The following is a 21,956-nucleotide window of genomic DNA, read 5'->3' as shown; positions in this document are numbered from 1 at the left end:
TTGAGTAATTAGACAGAAAAGCCTCACTGAGCTCATTGTTTAGAGTCCCCTAAAAGAGTCCACTGGGCTTTCCTTGGAGAAAACCATCAGGAATACAATAGACCACTTCTCAGTTAACCCTTTGGAAGTGTGAAGAGAAGTAGAGGGCTTTTTACAGGTTTGGGTGGCCAGCTTGCCTTGTGAGTACAGAAAGTCATGCTCAGCTATCTTATACCTTGACCCATATTCTCAATCTCACTTGCAGGGAAGAGGTATTCAAGGTAATCAAAAAGTCAGAGAAAGTTCTTATGAAAAACAAAATTTCCAAATCAGCATCTTCAAATTTCTAATCATTTTCTCATTTGATCTTATGCTTTGTATTTTGCAGAAATCATGTTCTTCAAAATAATATGTTCCTATGTTTACCATATAGCTTTATGTATACACCACATGTATGTATACATGAATGATGCACAAAGGTTTTCCAGGTGTCTTTTGGTTTCTCTATGTCATAATTTGGCTTCTAAATTTTAGATTGACAGGATAGAAGCTCCAGTTTTTATTTAGTCCTTTTTCCAACCTTCCACGCAAGGAGTTGGGTGACAATGCTTTTAATTGTACAACTGGTGACTTTTGAATATATTTTTAAATTTTATTTTAAAAGCCCATGGCCTCCAAAAGTTCCGTGAATTTGGCTAGACTCAGCTGATAAATGGAACGTGGTTTATATCAGAGTAGTAACTATAAATGAGAATTACTATGTTAGCATGTTGAATGACATAATGCATAAGAAAGCACTTTAAAAACTGCAAAGTGCTATAAAACATCATAATAGCATTTCATCATTATTGGCTTATAAAACTAAGCTCCTTTGACACTTTTAAATTTATGTGTAGCTTTAAATGCTTGGGCAATCAAAAATAAGTCAAGATTGAGGATTATTTAGCTGTTTTCTAAAAATAACATTGATAAAAATATCAAGATAGATATTAGTTGTGTAAGCAAATAATAGAAATACTAAACAAATAGAAATGTTAAATAAATATTAGAAAATGTCTAAACAGTAAGGTTGATTGAACTAGCTGCTCCACTGTAAAATAAAACTCATAAGAATTTCTCTGAAAAATAAACATGTATAGAGTTTTGAAAAATGAACTACAGTAAATATGATCACTAGGGATGATTAGAGCTCCTTCTTATATTATCTTAGCTATAATGTTTCTTTCAGATGCTAGGTGAGTTCTTTCTACCAGTAATAATACCACTTATTGAAGTCTAGATATGTGTTCTATGTACCTTATACATCAATCCATTTGATGCTCAAATGCCCACGAAATAGGTACTATTATCTCAATTTTAGAGATGGAAAAACTGAGCAACAAGTAATTGAGGAAGTAGTTCAGGATCTCACAGCTAGTCAGGGACTGGTAAGTCCAAAAGCCCCTACTCTTAATCACTCTTCTAATCCACCTCTCCAGACGTTAAGGTACTATCCTATGTAGGTTTCCATTCACTGGGTAATGGATTGTGATTTCTGGTAGTTTTTCCTAAAGAGAAAAATACATTAAAATATTTCACATTTTGTCATAAAAGTGTGATATAAATATGTGCTGGACACTGTAGGGACCTGCCATCCCATACATTCAAAGTGGAAGCTGTGTGTATGTGTGTGTGTGTGTAGGGGGAGACAGAGAAAGAAAATAAGTTAGGGATTACTCTAACTATCCTTGGGCACTATTATTATTGTGTGTAATTGCTAGGTTAATACAAAAAAATCCACTTTTATTTGCATAACTATATATATATTATAATATATATATAAAATACACACATATACACATGTGCTGAAGAATTGATGTGATCATACTGTGGTGCTGGAGGAGACTCTTGAGAGTCCCTTGGACTGCAAGGAGATCAAACCAATCAGTACTAAGGAAATCAACCCTGAATACTCATTGGAAGGACTGATGCTAAAGCCGAAGCTCCAATACTTGGGCCACCTGACGAACAGCCAGCTCACTGGAAAATACCCTGATGCTGAGAAAGACTGAAGGCAGGAAGAGAAGAGGATGACAGAGGATGAGATGGTGGGATGCATCCCAATTCAATGAGCATGAATTTCGGCAAAGTCTGGGAGATGATAGGGGACAGGGGGGCCTGGCATGCTGCAGTCCATGAGGTTGCAAAGAGCTGGACACAACTTAGTGACTGAACAACAACACAGGCACATAAATTCAACTCTTAGTCTAGTTCCATGTACTGTTTATTGAGTATTTACTGTATATCCAGTCTATGCTAAAAAGTTTGTAAGGCACTGAGTGAAAAAGGAAAGCATAAATTATGATTTTTAATTAAAAGGGGTTTTCAGACTTACTGGAGAGACAGATCTCAAGAACCATACAATTAACATACTACAAAGTGCTAAATGGAATACAATCAATGAAATAGATTAAATGAAAGCGCTATGATCAATGACAAGCCATTACTGGGAGGGAAAATACAACTTATTAAAAGGAAAAACTTTCTAAGTATCAGAGGTGTCCAACACTGAATCTGACTGAAATGAAAAGAAATGAAATACCCATGACCAAAAACATTCAACTGAGATTCAACTGAGATTCAATGAAAGAATTTCTGCATTGGTTGTGAGGTTGAACCAGCCTAAAAACTGTCCAGGGTCATCTTGCATGTCTTAGATTCTCTAATTCCATAGGATAGGTTTTTAGCAAGGGAGGAAACTTTATTTTGTTTGTTCTCTTGAAGAAGTCTGGTATTCAATTAGACTCTGAAAGAAGAATTGAAGTTTAAAAAGTGACAAAGAGAGTAAAGAAAAAAAAAAAAAAAGAATTCCAAGTAGAATTACAGGTGCAAAGATACAGAAGGAGAAATAATAAACTCTTGGGGGAAAAACTTGAAGAAAGCTACCTCACTGATACAAACAGTAACTTGAGGGAGTAGGGGTGCTGTAGGAAGTAACAGAATAAAAGCTGTCTCAGCAAAAAGGAGACAAACCCAAAAGGCATGATCAAGAGGCTTTTTTTTTTATTGAGTCAATGGTAAGAGATGGGTTGATTGAGGGCAAAGAGTATGATGGATAAAAGGTAACTCAGGAGACAGGGCTTGGTACGAGCTGTATGGGGATAGAAGGCTGGTTTTGTCTATTAACTGTGGACTCAGGCAAATTACTTGACCTCCCTCTCACTTAGTATCCATGTCTCTGGATTGTAGATAACGGTCAGAGTTAATCCACAGAAAGAATTTAGAAAAACCCTAGCACACAGTGAGTACTGAATAAATGTTAGCTATGATTATTATTACAAAACACTCACTGCTAACCAATATGTTTTCACTCATGTCTAATTGATGTAAAAACTATGGTAAAGGAGAGAAGAGATGTTTTAGGGTGGTATTTTTCTAATAGAGATGCTCCAAAGTAGAATGAACTTTCTTGGGATGCATTAAGCTTTTTTTTAAAGGATCTACGATGAGGAGGGGAAATTATCTATAATAATGTTGAAAAGAGGTTTTCGGCAATGAATGGGAAGGTGGATCATATGCCTCTTAGCTCTCAAGTGTTGGAGTTCTGATGATAAATCTGGAAAGTTAATCGAAGATTCATATTTTAATCTCTGGAGGGACATTCAATTTAGGTAATAATGTCCCTCAACTTTGGGTTCATGAAATAGCATACTATTAAGAGTATAAGATCCAGAATAAGACTGTCTAGATTCAAATTCAGAAGCTGTCTTTTAATTCTCTTGTGTAAGCCTGAGCAAGACTTTAAAAATTTTTTGTGCCTCAGTTCTCCCAAATGCAAAATTGAGATAATAATAAAACATCCCATAGAACTGTCTGAGAGCTAAAACGGTTGACACATGTAAAATGCTTATAAAGTGCTTATGAGTGTTCAACATATGTTAGCTATATCTAGTCACTGAGATTTAAAATATAGACTGTGACAAAATGGGAAACACTAAATTTTAGAGAGAAAAAATTAACTGCAGTATATCTAAAACAAGAGTATATTTTTAACTCTCTTTTTATACTTTTACTATTCACTCTCTATAATGCCTAAATCAATGTGGCTAAAATTTTTAGAAGAAAAGTTAGCTGAAGGAGGTCCAAAGGCAGTAACTTACAGAATAAAGAACTAAGTCATGAGGATGTAATGTACAGAATGGTGACTGTAGCTTGTACATAATGCTGTATTGTATATTTAAAAGTTGCTAAGAGAGAAGATTTTAAAATTCCTGGGCATGCTATGTCGTTTCAGTTGTGTCCAGCACTTTGCGACTCTATGATCCATACCCGCCAGGCTGCTCTGTCTGTGGGATTCTCCAGGCATGAATACTGGAATGGGTTGTCATGCCTTCCTCCAGGGATATTCTTAAGTCAGGGATCTAACCCACATCTCCCGCGTCTCCTGCATTGGCACTAGAGTATTCTACCAGTAGCGCCACCCGAGAAGCCCTAAAATTCACTATTAAAAAAAATAAATACATACATACATATGGGGATGGCTGTCCACTAGGCTTACTGTGGAGATCATTTCACAGTATACAAAATATTGAATCACTGTGTTGGACATTTGAAACTAATATAACACTGCATGTCAATATATACCTCATTTTATTTTAAAAATGTATACTCAAAACAATGACAATAGAGAAAAGAGAAAAGGATGAGAAGAAAAAAAAGAAAAGAGAAAAGAAGAGATGGACTCAGCTAGACTTTAGCTGATGGACTCAGTATAACAGTTTGGTAGTATATCAGCCATAAAGCTTTATAATAAAGTGTCATTCAGATGAATTTGTAGAATCACCGTGGTTACCAGCACTATTCTCATCAAATGCATCTATAAAGTTACTATTGTGGAATTTATATTACATTTTATTTTTGGTCTCTTGAATTCCAACATTTCCCCCTCTCACCCAAAATCTATATCATGCCACACACCATATAAAAACTCTGTTGTAGGGGGAAAAGCATGCTAAATATTGACATTTTTCTTAGGGAGAAAACATATCAATGGACTCTTACTATTTATTAAAATCAGATAAGATTAGGCATAATGTCCCTGGATTAAACAATCTGAAATTTACAGACTGATTATGTGACTGCTGTCTTAATATTTCTGAGCCAAACTGAACCTCATGGTTTTTCTCAGCCCCTTTGCTCACATTGTCTCAAGTTCTCCTCATTTCCACCACTCAAGGTCCACCTCAGATATCACTGTCTTCAGTTCAGTTCAGTTCAGTCACTCAGTTGTGTCTGACTCTTCGCAACCCCATGAATCGCAGGACGCCAGGCCTCCCTGTCCATCACCAGCTACCAGAGTTCATTCAAACTCATGTCCATCGAGTCAGTGATGACATCCAGCCATCTCACCCTCTGTCGTCCCCTTCTCCTTCTTCCCCCAATCCTCCCAGCATCAGGGTATTTTCCAATGAGTCAACTCCTCGCATGAGGTGGCCAAAGTATTGAAGTTTCAGCTTTAGCATCAGTCCTTCCAATGAACACCCAGGACTGATCTCCTTTAGCATGGACTGGTTAGCTATGTCTTTTGGAATTCTCACTTCCTCTCCACAACTTGTCCCTCTATCATTCCCTGTGTGTGCAATATCTGTCTTCTCAGATACATGAAATATAACAGAGGATACCAGTTAAAAGTATATGACATGGTGGAAATAAAAACAAAAGGAGAGGTACAATGATGGTAAATACATTCCATCTATATCTACACCTTTGGCTAGGGAGACTCCAATCTTGGCACAAAGCTTCTTGTAGTGAATGACTAAAGGAACGTTGGTCAGTTACACAATACACAGGCATCATCGGACAAAAACAGTCTAGTAACTATAGTCATCATCCAGTACACATCCAGTACATCATCCAGTACACATCCCCACAACTTATTTTATAACAGTAAGTTAGTATCTTTGGACCTCCTTCAGCTAACTTGTCTACTAAAAAATGTAGTCACCTTGATTTAAGCATTAAAGAGGATGAACAGTAAATGCATAAAATGCATGAAAAGAGTTTAAATGTGTACTCAGGCTTTAGATGGGCTTCCCAGGTGGTGCTAGTGGTAAAGAAGCCACCTGCTGATGCAGGAGACTTAAGATATGCAAGTTCAATCCCTGGGTGGGGAAGAATCCCTGGAGGAGGGCATGGCAACCCACTCCACCATCCTCGCCTGGAGAATCCCAGAGACAGAGGAAAGCCTGGCAGGCTATGGTCCATAGGGTCACAAAGAGTTGGACATGACTGAAGCGACTTACCAGGTACACACACATGCTTTAGATATATGGCACTTACTATTTTCTATAAATAAATATTTATATATATATATATATATATATATATATATATATATATATATATCAGGAACAGCATTTGATAAGAGGAGTTAGAAAATTCTCGCAAGTAGACTTGAAGAATGGATATGGTAGGTTGCAATGAAATATTTCTGCATCACAATTCTTGGTAGACATAATGAAATAGGCAACTTCATTGTGACACAACTCTTGGTAGGCATAAAATACCCATAAGGGATTCTTCATATAGCAGCCCTCAATGAGGACCAGTGATACTTCATTAAAACATAAGTCATAAAAATTGCTTATTTGGAGTCATCAGAATTCAGGGACACAGCTCTTTGCATCTCTGTCTTAGTTCAGAGGTGGATTTCAGGGTATCTCAAAAGAATTACATATCTCTCAAACCATATTTACTAAATACTATATCTCATCATAATCAATCTACCAATCTAATCACATGGGCCAAAGCCTTGTCTAACTCAATGAAATTATGAGCCATGCCATGTAGGGCCACCCAAGACACACGGGTCATAGTGGAGAGTTCTGAAAAATGTAGTCCACTGAAGAAGGGAATGGCAAACCACTTCAGTAGTCTTGCCTTGAGAACTCCATGAACAGCATGAAAAGGCAAAAAGATAGGACACTGAAAGATAAACTTCCCAGGTCGGTAGGTGACCAATATGCTCCTGGAGATCAGTGGAGAAAAACTCCAGAAAGAATGAAGAGATGGAACTAAAGAAAAACAACACCCAGTTGTGGATGTGACTGGTGATGGAAGCAAAGTCTGATGCTGTAAAGAGCAATATTGCACAAGAACCTGGAATGTTAGGTCCATGAATCAAGGTAAATTGGAAGTGGTGAAACAGGAGATGGAAAGAGTGAACATCAACTCTGGAATGGGTGAATTTAACTCACATGACCATAATATCTACTACTGTGGGCAAGAATCCCTTAGAAGAAATGGCATAGACATCATAGTCAACAAAAGAGTCCAAAATACAGTACTTGGATGCAATGTCAAAAACGACAGAATGATCTCTATTTCCAAGGCAAACCATTCAATATCACAGTAATCCAAGTCTATGCCCCGACCAGTAATGCTGAAGAAGCTGACGTTGAATGGTTCTATGAAGACCTATAAGACTTTCTAGACTAACACTCAAAAAAGATGTCCTTTTCACTACAGGGGTCTGGAATGCAAAAGTAGGAAGTCAAGAAACACCTGGAGTAACAGAAAAATTTGGCCTTGGAGTACAGAATGAAGCAGGGCAGAGGCTAATAGAGTTTTACAAAGAGAACAAACTGGTCAGAGCAAACATCCTCTTCCAACAACACAAGACAAGACTCTACGCATGGACATCACCAGATGGTCAAGACCAAAATCATATTGATTATACTCTTTGCAGACAAAGGTGGAGAAGCTCTATACAGTCAGCAAAAACAAGACCGGGAGCAGACTGTGGCTCAGATCATGAACTCCTTATTGCCAAATTCAGACTTAAATTGAAACAAGTAAGAGAAACCACTAGACCATTCAGGTATGACCTAATCAAATCCCTTATGATTATACAGGGGAAGTGAGAAATAGGTTTAAGGGACTAGTTCTGATAGAGTGAGTGATTAACTATGGATGGAGCTTCATGACATTGTACAGGAGACAGGGATCAAGACCATCCCCAAGAAAAAGAAATGAGAAAAAGCAAACTGGCTATCTGAGGAGGCCTTACAAATAGCTGTGAAAAGAAGAGAGGCGAAAAGCAATGGTGACAAGGAAAGATATACCCATTTGAAAGCAGAGTTCCAAAGAATAGCAAGGAGAGATAAGAAAGCCTTCCACAGTGATCAGTGCAAAGAAACAGAGGAAAACAATACAATGGGAAAGACTAAAGATCTCTTCAAGAAAATTAGAGATACCAAAGGAACATTTCATGCAAAGACGGGCTCGATAAAGGACAGAAATGGGATGGACCTAACAGAAGCAGAAGATATTAAGAAGAGGTGGCAAGAATACACAGAAGAACTATACAAAATAGATTTTCACAACCCAGATAATCACAATGGTGTGATCACTCACCTAGAGCCAGACATCCTGGAATGTGAAGTCAACTGGGCCTTAGGAAGCATCACTACAAACAAAGCTAGTGGAGGTGATGAAATTCCAGTTGAGCTGTTTCAGATCCTAAGAGATGATGCTGTGAAAGTGCTGCATTCAATATGCCAGCAAATTTGGAAAACTCCACAGTGGCCACAGGCCTGGAAAAGGTCAGTTTTCATTCCAATCCCAAAGAAAGGCAATGCCAAAGAATGCCCAAATTACCACACAAGTGCACTCATCTCACACACTAGTAAAGTAATGCTCAAAATTCTCTAAGCCAGGCTTCAACAATATGTGAACCATAAACTTCCAGATGTTCAAGCTGGATTTAGAAAAGCCAAAGGAACCAGAAATCTAATTGCCAACATCTGTCAGATCATCAAAAAAGCAAGAGAGTTTCAGAAAAACATCTATTTCTGCTTTATTGACTATGCCAAAGCCTTTGACTGTGTGGATCACAATAAACTGTGGAAAATTCTTAAAGAGATGGGAACACCAGACTGCCTGACCTGCCTCTTGAGAAATCTGTATGCAGGTCAGGAAGCAACAGTTAGAACTGGACATGGAACAACAGACTGGTTCCAAATAGTGTAAGGAGTATGTCAAGGCTGTATATTGTTACACTGCTTATTTAACTTATATGCAGAGTATATCATGAGAAACACTGGGCTAGATGAAGCACAAGCTGGAATCAAGATTGTGGGGAGAAATATTGATAACCTCAGTTATGCAGATGACACTACCCTTACAGCAGAAAGCAAAGAGGTATTAAAGAGGCTCTTCATGAAAGTAAAAGAGGAGAGTGAAAAAGTTGGCTTAAAGCTCAACATTCAGAAAACTAAGATCATGGCATCTGGTCCCATCACTTCATGGCAAATAGATGGGGAAACAGTGGAAACAGTGGCAGACTTTATTTGGGGGGCTCTGAAATTACTCCAGATGGTGACCTCAGCCATAATATTAAAAGATGCTTACTCCTTGGAAGAAAAGTTATGACTACCCTAGACAGCATATTAAAAAGCAGAGACATTTCTTTGCCAACAAAGGTCCATTTAGCCAAGGCTATGGTTTCTCCAGTAGTCATGTATGGATGTGAGAGTTGGACTATAAAGAAAGCTGAGCACCGAAGAATTGATGCTTTTGAATTGCAGTGTTGGAGAAGACTCTTGAGAGTCCCTTGGATATCCAACCAGTCCATCCTAAATGAAATCAGTCCTGAATATTCATTGGAAGGACTGGTGTTGAAGCTGAAACTCCAATACTTTGGCCACCTGATGCAAAGAACTGACTCATTGAAAAAGACCCTGATGCTGGGAAAGATTGAAGGTGGGAAGAGAAGGGGACGAGAGAGGATGAGGTGGTTGGATGACATATCTGACTCAATAGAGATGAGTTTGAGTGAACTCCGGAAGTTGGTGATGGACAGGGAAACCTGGTGTGCTGCAGTCCTTGGGTCACAAGGTGTCAGACGTGACTGAGCGACTGAACTGAACTGAACTGATTTGTCCTCTCTGGGTTTCTCCAAGACATTGTGGAACAACACATTTTAAATTATTGTTTCTAAAAGATGTGAAGTTCAGGTTCTCAACATGGACAAACGGTACAGTAAATGCTTATGATTAAAGCACTGGCCAGCTGATACCATCTTGAGAAAAGTGGCATCTATGGAAGACAGCATCCAGGAGAAGTTCTCAGAAGTGATTTATGAATCTTTGCATTTTGCCTTTTACTAGAGGTACTGATGCACTCACCCTCAACTATACCCTGATACCTTATAATATTTTTTAGGCCCAGTATCCCTCTTGCCCTAGTTGGGAAAATTCCCCTAGCTACCCACTCCAGTATTCTGGGCTGGAGAATTCCACGGGCAGAGGAGCCTGGCAGATTACAGTTCATGGGGTCGTAGAGTCAGACACAGCTGAGCAACTTTCACTCACTTTCACTTCTCCCTTTTAACATGTTGCTGTATCCTCTGCCACCACCATCAACATGCTTGACATGCTGATGATACCAACAACTGCTACACAGAGATGTCTTCTGCTTCCTTTTTATCCAACCAACTCTTGATACATTTACAACATACTGGAATGGAAAGATGGTAGGCACGTTTAAAATGGGTCTGCCATCAACACACTTGGTGTGCATCACATATCACCTCCAAAATGTCTCATAAGGAAGGAAATTACTAAAAAGACAAACCAGTACAGAAGGTGTGGTACCATATTTCTATCCATCATCAGTAATTTTGTTCAAAGGGAACTGAAGCAGGTAGTTAAAATTTTTAAAAGTTAGATTAAAACCCCAGTTAATGAATTTCTTGGAGATTCCTGTGCAAGTATTTAGTACATGTTTAACTAAGACAAGCTTGCTGAGCAACATTTATATATTTCTCAAGACTACTGTTTCAAACGAGAGTTTCCTCAAAGAAATTTTAAATCAGATTTGACCTCTGGTCACATTCGTGGACACTTATACTTTTCTAGTGCCATGCAGCCTTAATCCTCCTAAAATTTTAGATTGTAATTCCAAGAGTTATTAGGTTGGAAAACAGCTTCTGGGCAAATGATGTTATTCAGAAAACTTTTTATACCAGAAATAATAGTTGGATTATTTCTGCCTCACAGATATCTTAAGGTCTGGTTTTTAATGTAAATTGGGTATTCTGACATAGACATTTCTTGCACTTAAATAATAGTACTCTTGAAACAAAAGAGAGAGTAGGGATAAAGATAATAAATACAATGGTTTGTTAAATAAATACAAATGCTAAAATTAGCTTTGATCTTCCATTTCGGTTTAGTTTACTTACTCTTCTGTATTCTAATGGCATTACATAAACATTTTAATATTTTTTATTTAAGGGTCTATCAACATTGTGGGTTCTATTAAGTCAGCAACTGTTACTCCTTTCTAAAATTGTTAGTGTTAATGGATACATTTTCTTTTAAAATCATATTGTTTACTGCTGAAAACATACTGTTTACTGTTGAAAAACTATTCCTAAAAGTAAAATTCTTTTATGCTTTTAAATATCAGTACATATAAAATTTTAAAATAGAGTAAATGGTCAAGCACGAAAATTCATGTATCTACCAGAGGTATGTTGGATAGTGGAAGAATATAGAATTCATTTTGTGAAGGATTTTTTTAATCCAAAGAGATGAGTTCATTTGAACAATCTATCAAATATACTTTATTTTATTTTAACAAATTGCTTTGTCTTCTGGATTATCTTATGGTAATAATCACTTTTTTATTGGATTCAGTTATGAAAGTGAGAAAAAGGGAGAAATGCAGGAGAACTTTTTAAAAACCCAACTGCAGTTACATCTATGAATTCATAGATGAATTATGATCATGATAATGAGATAACTGCTTCATTTTTTTAAAAGGGACGATGAAAATGCCAGGTGAGTGGTAGAAGAATTTAATGATGGTTTTCAAAAGTGAGTATCTTAATAAGAAGTGATTTCTATTGTCCATTACACAAAATATTCTAAAAATCTGACTTCTAGGGTATTATTCTCAGTGACACCGGGACAACAAGTGGAATTCAAACAAAGGCAAAAGTTGGCACAACATGAATGATCGAATGACGTAACACAAGACAACTCTGAAGCAGTATAACCCCAAACCCACCACTGGCATTTTGTGAGTAAATCCCAGATAAACTTGGTGGCAGTATTATAGTATATTATCCTAGTCACGTAGACATTAATATACTGAAAATTCTGAAAAACATTTGGTCTTCCTAATTTCTTCTCTAATTAAAATAGCAAAAATATTTAGATATGCCTACATAGCAATCTATGTCTATAGAAATTACATAATTTAAAAAAAAGAAATGCTATCACTAGAAAAACATTTGGCTTCCCTTGTGGTTCAACTGCAATGAGTGAGACCTGGGTTTGATCCCTGGGTTGGGAAGAGTCCCTGGAAAGGCTACCCAGTCCAGTATTCTGGCCTAGAGAATTCCATGCACTGTATAGTCCATTGAGTCCCAAAGACTCAGACATGACTGAGTGACTAACTTTCAACTTTTTAATACAATCTCTATCAAAATTCCAATGGCCATTTTTCACAGAAATAGAAAAAACAATCCTTAAATTTATATGGAACAACAACAACAACAAAAAATAGCCAAAGCAATCATGAGATAGAAGAATAAAGCTGGAAGTATCATACTTCCTAATTTCAAACTAGTATAGGAGAGTTCTGACAAAACGTGGTCCACTGGAGAAGGGAATGGCAAACCACTTCAATATTCTTGCCTTTGGAACCCAATGAACAGTATGACAGGGCAAAGAGAAAGGACACTATAAGATGAACTCCCCACATCAGTAGGTGCCCAATATGCTATGGAAGATCAGTGGAGAAATAACTCCAGAAAATATGAAGAGATGGAGCCAAAGCAAAAACAACACCCAGTTGTGGATGTGATTGGTGATAGAAGCAGGTCCAATGCTGTAAAGAGCAATAATGCATAGGAACCTGGAATGTTAGGTCCATGAATCCAGGAAAATTGGAAGTGGTCAAACAGGAAATGGCAAGAGTTAACGTTGACATTTTCGGAATCAGTGAACTAAAATGGACTGGAATGGGTAAATTTAACTCAGATGACCATTATAGCTACTACTGTGGGCAAGAATCCCTTAGAAGAAATGGATAGCCATCATACTCAACAAAAGAGTCTGAAATGCAGTAATTGGTTGCAATCTCAAAAACAACAGAGTGATCTCTGTTCATTTCTAAGGCAAACCATTCAATATCACAGTAATCCAAGTCTATGCTCTGACCAGTAATGCTTAAAAATTGAAGTTGAACAGTTTTGTGAAGACCTGCAAGACCTTCTAGAACTAACACTCAAATAAGATGTCCTTTTCATTATAGGAGACTGGAAAGCAAAAGTAGGAAGTCAAGAGATACGACAACAGGGAAATTTGGCCTCAGAGTACAAAATGAAGCAGGTCAAAGGCTAACAGAGTTTTGCCAAGTGAATACACTGGTCATAGCAAAAATCCTCTTCCAACAATACAAGAGACGACTCAACACATGGACATTACCACATGGTAAATACCAAAATCAGACTGATATATTCTTTGCAGGCAAAGATGGAGAATCTCTATACAGTCAGAAAAAACAAGACCAGGAGCTGACTGTGGCTCAGATCATGAACACCTTATTGCTAAATTCAGACTTATATTGAAGAAAGAAGATAAACCACTAGACCATTCAGGCATGACCTAAACCAAATCCCTTATGATTATACAGTGGAAGTGAGAAATAAATTCAATGTATTAGATCTGATAGACAGAGTGCCTGAAGAACTATGGAGAGAGGTTGTGACACTGTAAAAGAGGCAGTGATGAAGACCATCCCCAAGAAAAAGAAATACAAAAGGGCAAAATGATTGTCTGAGGAGACCTTACAAATAGCTGAGAAAAGAAGAGAAGCAAAAGGAAAAGGATAAAAAAAGAGACATATCCATTTAAATGCAGAGTTCCAAAAAATAGCAAGGAGAGATAAGAAAGCCTTTCTCGGTGATCAATGCAAAGAAATGGAGGAAAATAATAGACTGGGAAAGACTAGAGATCTCTTCAAGAAAATCAGAGATACCAAGGGAACATTTCAAAATTTCATGTAAAAATGGGCACAATAAAGGACAGAAATGGGATGGATCTAACAGAGGCAGAAGATATTAAGAAGAGGTGGCAAGAATACACAGAAGAAATGTACAAGAATCATCTTCATGACCCAGATAACCATGATGGTGTGATCACTCACCTAGAGCCAGACATCCTGGAATGTGAAGTCAAGCGGGCCTTAGTAAGCATCACTACAAACAAAGCTAGTGGAGGTAATGGAATTCCAGTTGAGCTATTTTAAATCCTAAGAGATGATGTTGTGAAAATGCTCCATTCAATATGCCAGCAAATTTGGAAAACTCCACAGTGGCCACAGGCCTGGAAAAGGTCAGTTTTCAATATAATCCCAAAGAAAGGTAATGCCAAAGAATGTTCAAACTACCACACAATTGCACTCATCTCACATGCTAGTAAAGTAATGCTCAAAATTCTCCAAGCCAGGCTTCAACAGTATGTGAACCAAGAACTTCTAGATTGTCAAGCTGGATTTAGAAAAGGCAGAGGAACCAGAGATCAAATTGCCAACATCCACTAGATCATCAGAAAGTGAGAGAGTTCCAGAAAAACATCTATTTCTGCTTTATTGACTATGCCAAAGACTTTAAGTATATGGGTCACACCAAACATGGAAAATTCGTCAAGAGATGGGAATACCAGACCACCTGACCTGCCTCTTGATAAATCTTTATGCAAGTCAAGAAGCAACAGTTAGCACTGGACATGGAACAACAGACTGGTTCCAAATCATGAACGGAGTACATCAAGGCTGCACATTATCACCCTGTTTATTTAACTTATATGCAGAGAACATCATGCGAAATGATGGGCTGGATGAAGCACAGCTGGAATCAAGTTTGTTGGGAGAAATAGCAATAACCTCAGATATGCAGATGACACCACTCTTCTGGCAGAAAGCAAAGAAGAACTAAAGAGCCTCTTGATAAAAGTGAAAGAGGAGCAGATGACATGATCCTCTACAGCAGATCAGATCAGTCACTCAGTGGTGTCCGACTCTTTGCAACCCCATGAATCGCAGCACACCAGGCCTCCCTGTCCATCACCAACTCCCAGAGTTCACTGAGACTCCCGTCCATCGAGTCAGAGATGTCATCCAGCCATCTCATCCTCTGTGGTCTCCTTCTCCTCCTGCCCCCAATCCCTCCCAGCATCAGAGTCTTTTCCAATGAGTCAGCTCTTCGCATGAGGTGGCCAAAGTACTGGAGTTTCAGCTTTAGCATCATTCCTTCTAAAGAAATCACATGACCCACCTCCCAGAATATTGGAAATAAAAGCAAAAATAAACAAATGGGACCTAATTAAACTTAAAAGCTTCTGCACATCAAAGGAAACTATTAGCAAGGTGAAAAGACAGCCTTCAGAATGGGAGAAAATAATAGCAAATGAAGCAACCGACAAACAACTAATCTCAAAAATATACAAGCAACTCCTACAGCTCAACTCCAGAAAAATAAACGACCCAATCAAAAAATGGGCCAAAGAACTAAATAGACATTTCTCCAAAAAAGACATACAGATGGCTAACAAACACATGAAAAGATGCTCAACATCACTCATTATCAGAGAAATGCAAATCAAAACCACCATGAGGTACCATTTCACACCAGTCAGAATGGCTGCGATCCAAAAGTCTACAAATAATCAATGCTGGAGAGGGTGTGGAGAAAAGGGAACCCTTTTACACTGTTGGTGGGAATGCAAACTAGTACAGCCACTATGGAGAACAGTGTGGAGATTCCTTAAAAAACTGGAAATAGAACTGCCTTATGATCCAGCAACCCCACTGCTGGGCATACACACTGAGGAAACCAGAAGGGAAAGAGACACGTGTACCCCAATGTTCATCGCAGCACTGTTTATAATAGCCAAGACATGGAAGCAACCTAGATGTCCATCAGCAGATGAATGGATAAGCAAGCTGTGGTACATATACACAATGGAGTATTACTCAGCCATTAAAAAGAATACATTTGAATCAGTTCTAATGAGGTGGATGAAACTGGAGCCTATTATACAGAGTGAAGTAAGCCAGAAGGAAAAACATAAATACAGTATACTAACGCATATATATGGAATTTAGAAAGATGGTAACAATAACCCGGTGTACGAGACAGCAAAAGAGACACTGATGTTTAGAACAGTCTTATGGACTCTGTGGGAGAGGGAGAGGGTGGGAAGATTTGGGAGAATGGCAATGAAACATGTAAAATATCATGTAGGAAACGAGTTGCCAGTCCAGGTTCGATGCATGATGCTGGATGCTTGGAGCTGGTGCACTGGGACGGCCCAGAGGGATGGTATGGGGAGGGAGGAGGGAGGAGGGTTCGGGATGGGGAACACATGTATACCTGTGGCGGATTCATTTTGATATTTGGCAAAACTAATACAATTATGTAAAGTTTAAAAATAAAATAAAATTAGAGAAAAAAAAAAAAAAAGAAATCACAGGGCTGATCTCCTTCAGAATGGACTGGTTGGATCTCCTTGCAGTCCAAGGGACTCTCAAGAGTCTTCTCCAACACCACAGTTCAAAAGCATCAATTCTTCGGCACTCAGCCTTCTTCACAGTCCAATTCTCACATTCATACATGACCACAGGAAAAACCATAGCCTTGACTAGACGAACCTTTGTTGGCAAAGTAATGTCTCTGCTTTTCAATATGCTATCTAGGTTGGTCATAACTTTCCTTCCAAGGAGTAAGCGTCTATTAATTTCATGGCTGCAGTCACCATCTGTAGTGATTTTGGAGCCCAGAAAAATAAAGTCTGCCACTGTTTCCACTGTTTCCCCATCTATTTCCCATGAAGTGGTGGGATCCTCTACATAGAAAACCCTAAAGACTCCACCAGAAAATTACTAGAGCTAATCAATGAATAGAGTAAAGTTGCAGGATATAAAATCAACACACAGAAATCTCTTGCATTCCTATACACTAATAATGAGAAAATAGAAAGAGAAATTAAGAAAACAATTCCATTCACCATTGCAATGAAAAGAATAAAATACTTAGGAATATATCTACCTAAAGAAACAAAAGACCTATATATAGAGAACTATAAAACACTGGTGAAAGAAATCAAAGAGGACACTAATAGATGGAGAAATATACCATGTTCATGGATCAGAAGAATCAATATAGTGAAAATGAGTATACTACCCAAAGCAATCTATAGATTCAAAGCAATCCCTATCAAGCTACCAATGGTATTTTTCACAGAGCTAGAACAAATAATTTCACAATTTGTATGGAAATACAAAAAACCTAAAATAGCCAAAGTAATATTGAGAAAGAAGAATGGAACTGGAGGAATCAACTGCCTGACTTCAGGCTCTACTACAAAGCCACAGTCATCAAGACAGTATGGTACTGGCACAAAGACAGAAATAGAGGCCAATGGAACAAAATAGTAAGCCCAGAGATAAATCCAGCACCTACAGACACCTTATCTTTGACAAAGGAAGCAAGAATATATAATGGAGAAAAGACAATCTCTTTAACAAGTGGTGCTGGGAAAACTGGTCAACCTTGTAAAAGAATGAAACTAGAACAACTTTCTAACACCATACACAAAAATAAACTCAAAATAGATTAAAGATCTAAATGTAAGACCAGAAACTATAAAGTTCTTAGAGGAGAACATAGGCAAAACACTCTTGGACATAAATGACAGCAGGATCCTCTATGACCCACCTCCCAGAATACTGGAAATAAAAGCAAAAATAAACAAATGGGACCTAATTAAAATTAAAAGCTTCTGCACAACAAAGGAAACCATAAGCAAGGTGAAAAGACAGCCTTCAGAATGGGAGAAAATACTAGCAAATGAAGCAACAGACAAAGAATTAATCTCAAAAATATATAAGCAACTCCTGCAACTCACTTCCAGAAAAATAAACGAGCCGATCAAAAAAAGGGCCAAAGAATTAAATAGACATTTCTCCAAAGAAGACATACAGATGGCTAACAAACACATGAAAAGATGCTCAACATCACTCATTATCAGAGAAATGCAAATCAAAACCACTATGAGGTACCATTTCACACCAGTCAGAATGGCTGCGATCCAAAAGTCTACAAGCAATAAATGCTGGAGAGGGTATGGAGAAAAGGGAACCCTCTTACACTGTTGGTGGGAATGCAAACTAGTACAGCCACTATGGAGAACAGTGTGGAGATTCCTTAAAAAACTGGAACTAGAACTGCTTTATGACCCAGCAATCCCACTGCTAGGCATACACACCGAGGAAATCAGAATTGAAAGAGACACGTGTACCCCAATGTTCATCGCAGCACTGTTTATAATAGCCAGGACATGGAAGCAACCTAGATGTCCATCAGCAGATGAATGGATAAGCAAGCTGTGGTACATATACACAATGGAGTATTACTCAGCCATTAAAAAGAATACATTTGAATCAGTTCTAATGAGGTGGATGACTGGAGCCTATTATACAGAGTGAAGTAAGCCAGAAAGAAAAACACCAATACAGTATACTAATGCATACATATGGAATTTAGAAAGATGGTAATGATAACCCTGTATGTGAGGCAGCAAAAGAGACACAGATGTATAGAACAGTCTTTGGGACTCTGTGGGAGAGGGCAAGGGTGGGATGATTTGTGAGAATGGCATTGAAACATGTATAATATCATATGTGAAACGAATTGCCAGTCCAGGTTCGATGCATGACACAGGATGCTCGGGGCTAGTGTACTGGGATGACCCAGAGGGATGCTATAGGGAGGGAAGAGGGAGGGGGGTTCAGGATGGGGAACACGTGTACACCCGTGGTGGATTCATGTTGATGTATGGCAAAACCAATACAATATTGTAAAGTAATTAGCCTCCAATTAAAATAAATAAATTTGTATTAAACAATTGAAAGGAGAGTGAAGAAGTTGGCTTAAAGCTCAACATTCAGAAAACAAAGATCATGGCATCCAGTCTCACCCTTCATGGTAAATATTTGGGGAGACAGTGGAAACAGTGACAGACTTTATTTTGGGGGGCTCCAAAATCACTGCAGATGGTGACTGCAGCCATAAAATTAAAAGACGTTTGCTCCTTGGAAGAAAAGTTATGACCAGTCTAGACAGCATGTTAAAAAGCAAAGACATTACTTTGCCAACAAAGGTCCATCTAGTTAAAGCTTTGTTTTTTTCCAGTAGTCATGTATGGATGTGAGAGTTGGACGATAAACAAAGCTGAGTGCTGAAGAATATATGCTTTTCAACTGTGGTGTTGGAGAAGACTCTTGAGAGTCCCTTGGACTGCAAGGAGATCCAACCTGTCCATCCTAAAGGAAATCAGTCCTGAATATTCATTGGAAGGATTGATGTTAAAGCTGAACCTCCCACACTTTGGCCACCTGATGGGAAGACCTGACTCATTTGAAAAGACCCTGATGCTGGGAAAGACTGAAGGCAGGAGGAGAAGGAGACAACAGAGGATGTGATGGTTGGATGCCGTCACCAATTCGATGGACATGAGTTTGAGTAAGCCCCAGGCACTGGTAATGGACAGGATAGCCTGGCGTGCTGCAGTCCATGGCATCGCAAAGAGTTGGACATGACTGTGCAACTGAACTGAACTGATAGTTCTACAAAGCTATAGAAATCAAAACAGTATGGTACTGACATCAAATAGGCAGACAGCCCAATGGAACAGAAATGAGGGCCCAAAAATGGGAAAACAATAGACTCTTTGATAAATGATGTTGGGAAAGCTGGACAACTGTGTATGGGAATATGAAATTGGACCCCTATCATATACCACTCACAAAAATAAACTGGAAATGGATAATAGATTTGAATATAAGATCCCAAATCATTAAACTAGAAGAAAACATGGAGGGGGGAAAGCTGCTTGATTGCTACACTTACATTTATAGTTTAAAAAATATGTATTTCTTCTTAAAATAAAAATGTATTTTTAATGTAGAAAGGTGGCTAATACATACAATTAAAAAGGTGAAATTCTTAAAAAATCAGATTACAGATATTTGTGTAATCTAGCCATTGAGTATTTTATTTATTTTAGCATATATTTTGTCAGTATTTTGTGTATGCATGATACAAACCCTTTGTGTGTAAGTGTGCATACACATCCATGTATCCATTCAACAAATATTTCTTGAATATTTATGATGGTTCTTTTTTCCCATGTCCATATACCATTTTTACATGAAATTAATATTCCATCATACAAAAATACTACAATATTTTTAATGCAAAACCCATATGTTTTATAAATTGCTGTTCTAAATTTTGTTACTACACACATTATATATATATATATATACACACACACACATTTTATATATATGTGTGTGTGTGTGTAATATAAGGTAACTCTCTAGAGCATAAGCATCAACATTAACAAATTTTAACAGGCACTGTGTGAACTAAATCTTTGGTGCAGCAGTACAATGGACACTACTATCCTCAGTAAATGAGAGGCTTCATGTCACTGAAATTTCTTCAGTAATCGGTTATGGTGGTATTTTTAATCTTTGCTAATTTGCTAAATGAACTAAGCTCTCACAATTTATTTGCATGCCTCAAATTTTAGAAAAAAATTTTATATATCTAGCCCCCATCTGATTTCCTCCTTTTAATTCAATATTCAAGTTATAACTCTATTTTCCCCTTAATTTGTAAGCAGTTTAAATTATATTTTAATTTCATAATTAACATATTAAATTGCCAATCGTATTTTTAAAAAATAGCAATTTATACCATTAAACCCAGTATATTGTAAATACATTTCTCAGTTTCTCATTTGTTTGTCTCTTCTATCATTTAAGATGCAAAGTTTTTATAATTTTGTGATCAAACCTAGAAAAAGTTTTCCTTTGTGATTTCTGCCTTTAGTGCGATGCTTAATAATAACTCAAGTCTCCCTCCACTTATATAAATACTCACCAACACTCTCTTAATACTCCTATAGTTTCTTTTATTAAGAATTTAAAATTTCAATCCTCCTGGAATTTATTTTGACAATGGTATAGAAATCTAACTTTTCTTCTAAATACTTAGAAGAAAATTGTTCATTCCTTTCACACAGATTTGAAATGCCTAAAACAACACTGTATAAAAAAGCTTTACCATGTTAGGAGGAAATAAAATTTCCTAATTACAGGTCAAACATCATGTTTACATTGCTATGCTATGCTATGCTAAGTCATTTTAGTCATGTCCGACTCTGTGTGACCCTAGAGATGGCAGCCCACCAGGTTCCCCCGTCCCTGGGATTCTCTAGGCAAGAACACTGGAGTGGGTTGCCATTTCCTTCTCCAATGCATGAAAGTGAAAAGGGAAAGTGAAGTCGCTCAGTCGAGTCCGACTCCTAGGGACCCCATGGACTGCAAGCCTACCAGGCTCCTCCATCCACGGCAAGAGTACTGGAGTGGGGTGCCATTGTCATTTCATATCATATTATGTTATAAAACACCAATTATTCACTATAAAGTATGTATTGTTGTTTAAAATTCTCTAAAAGATACATAGATACATGCATCACCTAAGAAGATTAAAATCATGGTTCCTAATGACTTTAAAAATTAGAATATATTTATTACATTTTATAAAGAGTCTCAGCAATTCAACTTCACTAAATTATGCAAAATGTATTTTCATTTACAGAATGTGACTGTGGGCAAGACTTCTTCCATTGAAAAGAGATATAATCTAATTATGCAAAAAGTTTTATGGAGATGGTTTGGGTTCAAGGTTTTTTTCTAAAATTAAATTATTGTTGTTAGAACTGCTTCCTTATTGCTTAGTATTCTAAGGAAAGATACAAAACTACTGAGGAATTGCTTGCTTATATACATTATTTTAAAGCCTTTTGGTCAACAATTCAGGCATTATTTTATTTAGAAGGAAAAATCCTCTT

The 21,956-nt window shown here is 37.5% G+C and overlaps 1 protein-coding gene across 6 annotated transcripts in view; it reads right to left on the bottom strand.

The window, feature by feature from the left end:
• The window catches only part of SOX5 (SRY-box transcription factor 5), a 1,174,568-nt gene that overhangs the window by 813,518 nt on the left and 339,094 nt on the right, over positions 1-21,956 (bottom strand). The gene's annotated exons all lie outside the window — the stretch shown is intronic.

Source organism: Bos taurus, chromosome 5, assembly GCF_002263795.3.
Source record: "Bos taurus isolate L1 Dominette 01449 registration number 42190680 breed Hereford chromosome 5, ARS-UCD2.0, whole genome shotgun sequence".
In the NCBI taxonomy this organism is placed as follows: domain Eukaryota; kingdom Metazoa; phylum Chordata; class Mammalia; order Artiodactyla; family Bovidae; genus Bos; species Bos taurus.
Note: the sequence above shows the minus strand (reverse complement) of the source record. Positions and strands in the feature narration are given on the sequence as shown.